The 12,436-nt window shown below is 36.0% G+C and overlaps 1 protein-coding gene and 1 long non-coding RNA gene across 5 annotated transcripts in view; one reads left to right on the top strand and one right to left on the bottom strand.

Annotated features, from left to right (window-relative positions):
* RASAL2 (RAS protein activator like 2) overlaps window positions 1-12,436 on the bottom strand; it is a 385,295-nt gene that overhangs the window by 158,371 nt on the left and 214,488 nt on the right. The gene's annotated exons all lie outside the window — the stretch shown is intronic.
* LOC108588934 (uncharacterized) lies at window positions 734-5,798 on the top strand. The gene is made up of 3 exons (XR_004736646.3): window positions 734-819; window positions 4,695-4,761; window positions 5,709-5,798. It is a non-coding gene; the product is annotated as an uncharacterized LOC108588934 (long non-coding RNA).

A 12,436-nucleotide genomic window follows, 5' to 3' on the forward strand; every position in this document is an offset into this window, starting at 1 on the left:
TAATGATAAGAGGATATGGAATTTGAATCTAGGTTTAAACAACTTCAAAGCTGGTGCCATTTCCACTACCCAGCACTGTCATTGGTAAAGGTATCCTTCTAGACAGAATGTGTTCTAGTTACGGGTACCCATTTTCTTTCCTGAAACAGTAAACCCTCTATCTGTGAGATAACTGCTAAATCTTGTGTGGTTTTTATATATTAATTAATCTCTTAATAACTTAATGCATGCTTTTGCTATAAATAACCTAATATTCATTTTGTGAAATGCAGCAAAAAGAACAAAATGGTCATTTCCTTTAAGATCATTTCTCTTTCCATTCTCTATAGATATAAGAAAATATTTAATAAAAGTGATTTACTAGTAATAAAATCTTAAAAATAAACACCAATATCTTACTAACACAACTATGGTTATGATATCAACCAACAGCACAGAGTTCAGGTCTGACATTCACAACCATGCACACTTGATACTGTGACTTGTTAACTTGGACAATGGCATTTACCAACTTTGTATTTATCAAAACCAGCAGTTGTGACTATACTGCTTATAGCCCTGTGGCTATGCAATGATATTTAGTAATTCTCTAATTTCATTACTAAATGATTTTCTCTAAAGTAGGCATGGTTTTCCCTTCAGGATAAGAAAATACTATCCACATCTAAGATTATTTTTCACTTCGACATGCTTCACCTGAGTCAAGAAAGTGTTTCTCTAATGCATTTTAGACGTCTCCTATCAGTCATTTGCTCAACTACCAGTCACTTACCCAGCCTGCAATTATGCACAAAACAACCTGCTATGGTGATTAACAAGGTGAGTAAGAAACAATCCTACCATCTAAGAGGTTCCAATCTAGCAAAGATGACACATACCAACAACTTACTGAAAACATAAGGACATACATCCAACTAGCAGAAGTACAAAAAGTACTGTTTATCACAGATAAAAATGCTAATGAATTCTGATTAATGAATAAAGAAAAAGATTGCCAAGAGGTGATATCTAATTGGGCCCTTAGGATAAATGGGATTTCTACATATGGAAGGTGGAAATGAAGACGCTAGTATAGGGAAAGATATTCCAGGTTTTTGCTTTATGTGAACAAAAGCCCATGTTTATAAGAATGCCTAGGGAATCTGAAGCAGTCTTGCATGACCAGAATCTAGAATACATACCTGTCGTAGGTTAAAAAAAAAAAAAAGACAATCTTAACAAGCTAAATCTGGGTCAGAATATATAGCACCGTTAGTGCCACTGCAAATTTGAACTTCATCTTACAGATAATGGAGATCCAGTAAAAGTGTTTAAACAAGGAAAGTAGTATGATTCAATTAGTGATAGAAGATAATGCCACATACGCAGTGAAATGAGTTAATACAGAAGGATAAAAATGGAAAGAGGAAGAGATAGATGAGTAGCTATTAATATATTTAGGTAGAAACAAAAGAGCAATGTAAAGTTAGAATGACTAGAAGGATGGTGGTCATATTAACAGAAGTGGCCATCACATGAGAACATGTTGTTTGGGAGGAGAGGTACAAAGAAGGGAAACTAATCAAAGATAATGGCTTCAGTTTTGAATATTTTAGTATAGCTGTTCAGATGACCGATTCTGAATTATGGTCTGGAACTGAGAAGAGAAGTAGAAGCCAAAAATAGAGACTTAAAAGGTATTTAAAAGGCACAGGGATGACATTTAAAAACATGAATAAAAGTGAAGTCAACTACAGAGAAAGGACAAAGAAAAAGAAGGGTAAGGATTAGACCTTTAGACATCTCCATTTAAAAAGTGAGAAATACTTTAAAAAGTACAGCGAGACAGAACATAATAGAGGAAAAAATGTCACAGAAGTCAAGAAAGAGAAGTTTTAAAGGGAAGTTAATCACTGAAAGCCATGAAGAGAGTTAGAAGATGATGAGGACTGAAGTTACGAAACTTGGCCAGATGCGGTGGCTTGCACCTGTATTCTCAGCACTTTGGGAGGCTGAGGTGGGAACATCACTTGAGGTGAGGAGTTTGAGACTAGCCTGAGCAACAGAGTGAGACCCCATCTCCACAAAAAAGTTAATTAAAAAAAGTATCTGGCTGTGGTGACACATGCCTGTGGTCCCAGCTACTTGGGAGGTTGAGGTGGGGGAGGATAACTTGAGCCCAGGAGGTCAAGGCTGCAGTAAGCTATGATCATGTCATGTGCCACTGTACTCTAGACTAGCCACAAAGCAAGACCCCATCTAAAAAAAAGAAAAAAAGAAATGAAAGTTCTGAAACTTATCAAATCTCTGGTACTTGGGGGTAATTTCAGTGGCAGATAAAACCAGATTTCAAGGTACTTTAAAAAATTATTGAGGCCAGGTACAGTGGCTCACAGTTGTTATTCCAGCACTTTGGGAGGCTGAGGCAGGTGTATCACCTGAGGTCAAGAGTTCAAGACCAGCTTGGTCAACATGGTGAAATCCTCTCTCTACTAAAAATACAAAGATTAGCCAGGTGTTGTGGTACATGTCTGTAATGCCAGCTACTTGGGAGGCTGAGACAGAAGAACTGCCTGAACCCGGGAGGTAGAGATTGCAGTGAGCCTAGACGGAGCCACTGCACTCCAGCCTGTGTGACAGAGAAGAGACTGTCTCAAAAAAAAAAAAGAAATAAAAAATTACTGAGCACATATAAACTACTTTTTAGAAAAGGCTGGCAAAGAATGGAGATAGCCACTAAAGTGTCAAAACTTTCAGTCAGTGCTAAACACCAGCTGATATACTGAAAACTTAGAATTGCTTGTTACTGGGGAAGGATGTTAACCAAATTCGTGAATGACAGCATAACTGGGAATAACTCAAGTGTGCTATTTTGGTTTTAACTTAGTTTCTAAATTGAGTAAGTTTTATGAATAGTCATAATAATAGTGAGAGGAAGCTGTTTGTAGTTATAAAAGTATCTATGATGCTTATCACTTCAAATCAAATAGAATGTTACAACTAGTACTGAACAGGCACAGAAACTTGCTTTACTTCACAGAGAAACACTAAAAATATGCAACCTGAGTTAAAAAAACAGTACTGTGAACATAATGAAGAATAATTTCCACAACATTTGGGGGAAAGAAGAGATAAAGAAAATCTAAACATAAGGCCAAATAATAGAACGTTAGAAAGTAGTCTGAATTCATAAAATAACAGTTTGAAATATAAAACTTGTCCAATAACCTGCAGTTCATATTTTATTTATTTTATTTTCATGCAGGTCACTGGCAAATCTGTAACCTAAAGTACTTTAAGAGCTGAAAGAGAATTATTCTGTTAGCCTAATATTTGGTAGGCTCACCACTAATACTACTTGGAAAATTGTGAAATAAAATGACTTACAAAGAATTTTTCTTAGTTTTTTCTGAATTCTAATTTTATGACATTGCAAGAAACACAGTAAAAATATTCCTACCCTAGGTATAAAAATTGCATTTTTGGGGCCGGGCGCGGTGGCTCATGCCTGTAATCCCAGCACTTTGGGAGGCTGAGGTGGGTGGATCACAAGGTCAAGATATCGACACCATCCTGGTCAACATAGTGAAACCCCGGGTCTACTAAAAATACAAAAATTAGCTGGGCACGGTGGCGTGTGCCTGTAATCCCAGCTACTCGGGAGGCTGAGGCAGGAGAATTGCCTGAACCCAGGAGGCGGAGGTTGCAATGAGCCGAGATCATGCCATTGCACTCCAGCCTGGGTAACGAGAGAAACTCCAACTCAAAAAAAAAAAAATTGCATTTTTGGATCTTCTCATGTAAGCAAAGGCTGCTGTGAGTCTACAAGAGACCTATGTGGAAATCTTACATATTTCACTATCATGGTCTGTGGGTTCTGAATTCATTGGCAGAAATACAAACAATCAAAATGATACATTACATCACAGGCACAGCATTTATGATTGCAGAAAACTTGTTCCTTAGCATTACTTCAGCTGAATTTTTATTTAGCAAGGAGGCAAAGACAAGAAAATACTTTTTTAAAAAAACATTCCTGAAGCATCCAATAGAGGCTATTTCTATTGTCTATTAGATTATAATAATTTAACTTAAAAATGTCAAGAAGTTTTTAGTCTTGTTTTGTCAGATTCGATATATCTTCCTTACTTTAGATAAGGAAAAACTAAGCTGTTTTAATGGCTAACTTAATGTCTTACTACAAGTGTCTGTAGAATGAGAAGAGACTTTGCTAATTTTAAAAACAGTATATTTTAGTAGTGTGAAACCCACCTGCTGTCATCAATGTAACATACCCTTCCATTTAATTCCCTAAAATCTAGGGATTTAACATCCTTAATTGGTTGGGTGTGGTGGTATGCACCTGCATTACAGCTGCCTGGGAGGCTAAGATGGGAGGATTGCTTGAGCCCAGGAGTTTGAGGCTGCAGTGAGCTGTGATCATGCCACTGCACTCCAGCCTGGGTGACAGAATGAGGCCCTGTCTTAAAAAAGAAAGAAAAAAAAAAAAAAAAATATATATATATATGCACATGGTTTAGAGTCAACCGGTTCTACAGCTTGTTAAAACAAAGAGCAATCCCCAGCCCTCCTCTTTTAACATATTTCCTTCTGCAGAAGCAACCACTTTTATCTCTCTTAGCCAATTGTTTTGGTAGTTAATCAAATATTGAATAATATGGCTTTATTGATATTTAAAAATTTTTCTATTTTAGACATTATCGTTGACTTTCTACTACGAAATATGAGAATCTAAATCCTTCCTCCTCCATCACTACTCCAGTAAGTGCATACATACTCCTATTCCCTCACCCTACCTATAAAGTTACATAGTAATTTTCATAAGGGCAAACAACAGTATGACTATGTATGCTATTTAGATTCCAGTCACAGGGTATTACCTATGTAGACTGTAGCACAGTGGTCAGGAGCATGGATCTTGAAGGCATACTTTCAGGGTTTAAATCCTATCTTTGCCACTTACTGGCTGTCTGGCTATTTAAGAAAGTGACTTCACCTCTCTATGCCTCAGTTTCCTTAACCACAAAATACTCACTGTAACATTAACTATCTCTTGGGTTTACAAGGATTAAAAAGTTCATATATGTAAAGATACCAATATGTTAGAAAATGCTATAGAAGTGTTCTCTGTGTCCTGAGCTACTTTTTTGTTTCTCTTATGGTGTTCTCTTGTATTATTCATTTGCTTAGATATCTATGTGCTTATCGTTAATTCAACCACAACTGCACTTCCTATTCTTTCAATTGATTGACTTAGTTTATCAATTTTGTGTTCTTGGAAAGTCTTGCTACAGCCTTATCAGCTGCTCCAGTCTGAACTGGCTGTCTTCATTCTACATCTTGTACAGAGCTATTAAACTTGGTTCTCTCTATAGCGTTCTACTAAAAGTTCCCTTTTTCTCTCCCCTGTGCTGGAACTCCTGTCCTCATTTTTAGTAAAACATCCTTCATTAGCTTCAAGAGAAATGATGTGTAGGAGGTAATCTTTTTCAAGTCTTGCATGTCTGAAAATGTCTTTATGCTATCCTCATACTTGCCTAATGGTTTAAAGCTAAATATACAACTCTGGGCTGAAAAAAAAAAATTCCTTCAGAATTTTGAGGGCATTCCCCATCATTCTCTAGCTTCTGATATTGCTTATAGGAAGTCTAGAGCCTTTCTGATCTTTTGTATGTAATTCAATTTCCCCCCCCTTTTTTTTTTTGCAGGTTTATATGATTATCTTTTTGTCACCAGAGACAATTTGAAATTTCATGGGCTGGTCGAACGTCTTGGCTCACGCTTGCAATCCCAGCACTTTGGGAGGCCAAGGCAGGCAGATCACAAGGTTAAGAGATCAAGGCCCTTCTAGCCAACATGGTGAAACCTGTCTCTACTAAAATACAAAAATTGGCTGGGCATGGTGGTGCACACCTGTAGTCCTAGCTATCTGGGAGGCTGAGTGGAAGAATTGCTTGAACCTGGGAGGCGGAGGTTGCAGTGAGCTGAGATTGTGCCATTGCACTCCAGCCTGGCAACAGAGTGAGACTGTCTCAAAATAAAAATAAAATAAAATAAAATTTCACGAACTGTGCCTTGTCATGGGAACTCAGTAAGCCCTTTCAATCTGGAAACACATATGTTTCAGTGGTGGGAAATTTCCTTAAATTATTTTGCCAGGGTTTTGCTCCCTTTCTTTTCCTTTTTTTGGAATTATTGTTTTGATATTCAATTTCCTAGACTGGTCCTCTCATTATTTTATCGTTTTTCTCTCTCTGCTTTCTGAGATATTTTCTCAATTCCATTTTCCAACACTTCTATTGAGTTTTATATTGCAATTTTTTGACAAAAGCTCAACTCTGTAAAACATTCTCTTGTTTCATGTATGTAATATACTATCTTTCTGAGGATACTAATCATTTTTTAAAAAGTTTTCTGTTCTCTGCCTAGTCTCTATAACTCCAAGTTATTTTTTTCCTTTTTTCTTTCGCGCGCGCGCACGTGTGTGTGTGTGTGTGTGTGTTTTAATCTTGCTCTTTCAGGCTTTTCTTGGAAAGTTGGTATCCTTAGATCTTTCTTCTCGGGCTAAATACCCCAAAGGGTATTCTTCTAATCCCTTGACTATAAGGTAAATGCAAGTGAGAGGAGAAAGGTGGAGAAGTCTCATCATTCTGTGTGCACATATTCACTTAATTCCCTCATATGTGGTAAAATGCCCTGTTCTCAATTTTGCCTACTATCTCCCAATCAAAAGATTCTTGGGCTTTTTTTTTCCTGCAAAGAGTACCCTTGGAGTCTTATACCAAGGTGGAGGTATAGGTAGGAAGAAAAGTTGTTCAGTGGAATGGGGAAGAAGAGGAGACCTGGGGATCTACTACCACGTGTCTGGCTCAATTCCTGAGCTGAAGATTCTGTGGTAAAGATCAGCTTCATTTTTAGCTTTCTTCATAGCCAGATTAAGATTTGGCTTTCTTAAGTGAGCTATGTCATTTGCCACACTCTATTTGCTTTTCAGCTTTCAATTTGTGTTTGTGTGTGTGTGTATGGCTGTTTTCTTCTTTCTCATTCTCTTTGAAGGATCATGTCTTTAAAATAAAATACCTTTGCTAGTTTAGTACAGTTTCTGGAGGAGTATAATTAGATGCTTGTGTTCAATCTGCCATTTATCTCCTCCAGATGTCCAGTTGAATCTAAAAATCATTCCTACTTCCCATCCGATTCTCCAACCACCACAGTGGTTTGCTAAGACTAACATGGCCTTAGGGCTGATTAAGATTAATCTATAGCGTGGGTATCACATTTTAGAATACTCTGGGCTTCTCGGGCACCAATTTCCACAGAACTTGACTGTATAAACTGACAACAGCAACTGTGACAATAGCCTATACAAAGGGCCTGCACAAATTAGAATGTGAATCCATCACTGAAGAAATTTACTGCCATCTACTGGAAATTTTATGAAATAACTACAAATCAACCATAACAAGTGACAGGTAAACCTAGGAATTAATTGGGTAACAGATAATTTGCGTAACCATAAGAGGAAGCACTGCCTTGAAGCCACCTTCACAGACGTAAACAAATCTCCACTGTGCTAGAATATGGAAGAGAAAAGATCAAATTAGTAATCCCAACTTCAAATTACAGCAGGAATTGTGGTCTAGCACTTCAACTTGGAATTGATAACTAATCTCCCAAACGAAAAAAAAGTTACTGCTAATCAAAATCTAACTCATAAGAGTAACATAAAAATTGATTTTAGTAGGTTAGCTGGAAAACTTAAGTACTTGTTTTTATTTTATTCATATCAGTTTTGAGACCCAAATAACGACTTCCAAAAAAAAATTAGGAAAGTGTTCAAATGTAAATGAAGTTTTTGCATTTAATTGGCTAATAATGCAAGCTTCTTTCTAATGGGCAAATCTGACTACATCAGATTGGTAGAAAGGTCAGTTGTGTTATAAAGTCTGCTTTGAAAACTTTAATGTTCCACCACAATTGATTTATTTTAGGGAACAATTTGCACATATCACAAAATTTGTGATTGCTTATGCACAATTTCATCTATAATAAACACTAAATGAACAAATAAAATTCTATTCATCAATCCATGTTCATCTAACTCATAAAGTTAGAACTGATGCTAATTTAATCTAATATACAAAATGCTCATATTCATATACACCTCAAACATCTACCAGCTGCCTGAGTTCACTGCATGAGTGTTAGCCACACTCAAACATGTCTGTTGCATCACCATTCCATCTGATTTTAAATAACCCTTCTTCTATCAATTCACAATAAACTTGCAAACTAGTCTGTTGCCCACCACCACAAGAAAATTTTAAGATTTTTTTCAAGGTAAAGCGCTATATTCATTACAGTAGTTGAAACCTAGTTTTACCATCTTTTTGTGTGTTACTGAGCATGTTTTTGAGAGTAGTGCCCCTAACCACTTTGTCTCCATTTGCATAGGATAGTGATTTTTAGGACTCTGCATGTCACATTATAACAGAACTGACTGTAGCTATTTTATCCCATAATTAAGCCAATTCTTCCACAATATTATCATCAGTATTACCACATACATCTTCCTGAATATTATTTTAAAGAAGAAATATATATTTACTCATGGTTTTTAAGAAAACCCAAAACTACTCAACCAAAACCTCGAGGAACATTTTTCCAGGGTTTTCTATCTTAACTATTCAAAATTATTTTGATAATTCTTGAGCTCATTTGAGCTCTCCTCAAATTACTTGCATATCACTGCAATTATTAATGCAGAATACAAATATAAAGCTGAGATATTATGCAGCTGTTTTAATGTGAGCTTTCTTATAGACAGTAGTCAAATAATCTTATTTTGTAGAAGAGGAACAAGACATGACATTTTAAGGAAATTTCAAAGAAAATCAATGGCTGCCGTTATCCATTGAGCTCCAACTTTCAGAGCTAGAAATACTAGGATATTATTTTTATAAAGATTTTGATCACTTACATGTATTAATGTATCATCATAAAGTTCAAGGTCTCCTTCCGTTGGTTAAGTAAATACATACATTAATAGCCAATCTAAATATTGACTACTGTCATACACAGGCATTATTTATCAGCATTTTTACTCTATTTTAAAAAGGGTAAAAGACTGGAGATACAACAAAAAGGGAATGATACATCTCTTATATTAAACCTTCATTATTCACATATCCCATCTATCAATGCTATCACTATCCAGTAGTTTTATAGAAGATTCTAGCATCTGCAAACTATTTCATGAATTATCTAGACATTTCTAACAATATCTTGGGAATAAAAAAGGAGTCCTCACGAGTTTACAAATAGAGAAAGTTAGAACTGACGCTAATTTAATTTAATAGAAAGGGCCAGGGTTAAAACCAAGGTTTCCCAGCCTAAGCAACATAGTGAGACCCTGTCTCTATAATAAATTTAAAAAAAAAAAAGCCAGGCATGGTGGTAAGTGCCTATAATACCAGCTGCTTGGCAGGCGGAGGTGGGAGAATCAATTGAGCCTGGAAAGTTGAGGCTGCAGTGAGTCATGATTACACCATGCCACTGTAATCTAGCCTAAGCAATAGAATGAGACCCTGTCTCAAATAAACAAAAATAGCTAATGTTTGATTAATTAATATCTTTTATTAATTTTGATCAAAAGCTTTATCCTTTATAATATTTTTATAACTACCCAAGAGAACATATTCTAGTTTAATATTAATTTCCTTCAAAGTTTCCTCAAGTTTCTAGTTGCTTAGAGGTCAATAAACTTAGGAAAAGATGGTATACAGTAAAAGGTTGGCTTTTCCTCAGAATTTTCCAACTTAATTTCCTTTCTTGGTCTTCATGTGTATATGTATAAACAAAAAAATTTTAGATAGTTAGCTTTGACTCTAAAAGACTTTTGATATATTCTTTCCCAAGACTTGCTAGAATATATCAGAGGCATATTATGTTAAATTATAATTTTAAATACATTTACCAAATGTTTATGGATTTTTGAGGACTCTAGGATAATAAAACAAATTTACTATCACAGGCACAGTTTTATAAAAACCCAGACATTCTGTAAGTAAGATCATGGGATAACTTTATCATTTTATCATAAAATACTAAAATAGAAGCATGAGATCTCTGCAGCCTCGAAATACTAGATGTTTAGTTTTGAATTTACCAGTTCATCTCTTTCTGTTTGAGAATTAAGAAAGCCTTGGACTTATGAATGTTTGGCATTTTCTAATTAAACCAGCTTTATGATCATGTTTAAGAGGTTACATGCAAACAAGTATTCTTGCTCATTTTAGGCTCAAACTGTAGTTTACCCATTTGGGCATGAAAACATGAACTTTACTGGAATGTCAAAGAAATACAACAAAAAGACTGGAGAGAGTTCCCAATTTACCTTGTGCTATCCACCGGCCAAGCAGTAAGCAATATGAAGTAGCAGGGATAAATTTTCTTCCATAAATGTACAGTTCACAAACATGTCCACTTTTTAGCTTTCACTTTTCCCCTTTCTCAGAGTTCTTGCAAGATATTTGATAGCTTTGGTTTTTTTTTTTTTAAGTTGAATTTGTAGGTTACATTGACATTGAAAATGAATACTAATTCTAGTTCACATGGTCAATTAATATGCCTTCCAGTATTATTTGTATACAAAGAACCCTACTAATCTGAAGAAATAATTTCTTTTTGAAAATTCAGCAAGTCATGCTTTGAATGGTTTGAATTTAGAGAATCTTTTGATGACTAAATTAAAATCTGGATATTGTTACTAGGGGAAAATAGTTTTTTCCTAGGTTTTCTAAACCTTTAAGTGGGTACTTTAGACATGATGCTCATGTGCCTTAAGAAAACATCTCATTTCAGTGGAAAAAAATTTGATGAAACAAAATCTATGTCCATTTTAGTATCCCTGGTAACCTGTAAACTGCTGAATGCAAGAGTCTGAGAATGCTTGTCAGTAAGAAGTAAATTCTGTGCTTAAGCACTCCCTTCTTCTTCCCCATACACATTTGTCTCAACTTGCTTATTTGGAAACAAAATTTTCATCTTTCCTCTTTAGTTCTTCCTTTGCTAGTGCTTCCTCATCTTTCTAACCTCTAAATGTTGTCCCAGGGCTTAGTCTTTGCATTTCTTCTGTTATACATTCTCCTAGGAATGTCACTAAATCTCAGGGCTTTAAATACCATCTATTTGATAAGGCTTGCAATTTGTATCTCCATTCTGTACCTCGCCCTTTATCTCCAAATTCATATATCTGACAAATTTCTACTTGTATGTCTAATAATACCCTCAAACTTAACGTGTCCAAAAATTGAGCTACTGGTCAATCACACTTTCAAACTAGTTTCTCTCACTTTAGTGAAGAAACTAGTTTCTTCCCCACTTTAAAAAATAGTAACTCCATTCCTCTAGCTGTTTTAGCCAACATTTTTGACTCTTCTCTTTCTTACTTTCTACATTCAATCCATTAAGAAAATTCTGATGGCTCTATTTTCAAATATATCTAGAATCTGGGTACTTCTCAACTGGTCCACAATTAGCATTCTGACCCAAGTTGGTCATGTATAGATTATTGCAATTGCATAATTGGTTTCTGAATTCCCATTCTTCCACTGCTTCTCTCAATATGGATGCCAGTGGCTTCGTATCTCACAGAGTAAAAGACAAAGCCCTTTGAGACCTATGACCTTCATGATCTGGTCACCCAAGAGCTCAATGACACCACTTCCTACTAACCCCACCCTTGTTCATTCTACTCCAGCCTCACTGGCAACTATGTTGTTCTTTAAAGACTCCAAACATAATTTCACTTTATACTAACTGTTTCCTCTGGGTGGGACCGACCCCTCACTCCCAGATATCCACATGCCCTACTCCTACACTTTTTGTCAGATCTATAGTAAATGTCAATGAAACCTTCTTTGATCACCTTAGCTAAAATTACAATTCCTTGACACTTCCTATCCCCATTCCCAATTTTATTTTTCTCTCTGTACTTACTACCATTCTAGCACCGTATATATTATACTTATTACTACTGCTTATTGTCCACTGCTTCTCAATAGGATGTAGGATCTGTGAAAGAAGAGATTTTTGTCTATTTTTTTCACTGTTAATCCTGAGTATCTAGAGCAGTAACTGACACATAGTTGGATCTCAGTAACTATTGGCTGCATAAAGGAACAGCTTTTTGAAAAATAAAATGTCTGGCCAGGCGTGGTGGCTTACACCTGTAATCCCAGCACTTTGGGAGGCCAAAGTGGGCAGATCATGAGGTCAAGAGATTAAGGCCATCCTGACCAATATGGTAAAACCCCGTGTCTCTACTAAAAATACAAAAATTAGCTGGGCATTGTGGCATGCACCTGTAGTCCCAGCTACTAGTGATGCTGAGGCAGGAGAACTGCTTGAACCCAGGAGGCAGAGGTTGCAGTAA

This window comes from Callithrix jacchus, chromosome 18 (genome assembly GCF_049354715.1).
Source record: "Callithrix jacchus isolate 240 chromosome 18, calJac240_pri, whole genome shotgun sequence".
Classification (NCBI taxonomy): Eukaryota; Metazoa; Chordata; class Mammalia; order Primates; family Cebidae; genus Callithrix; species Callithrix jacchus.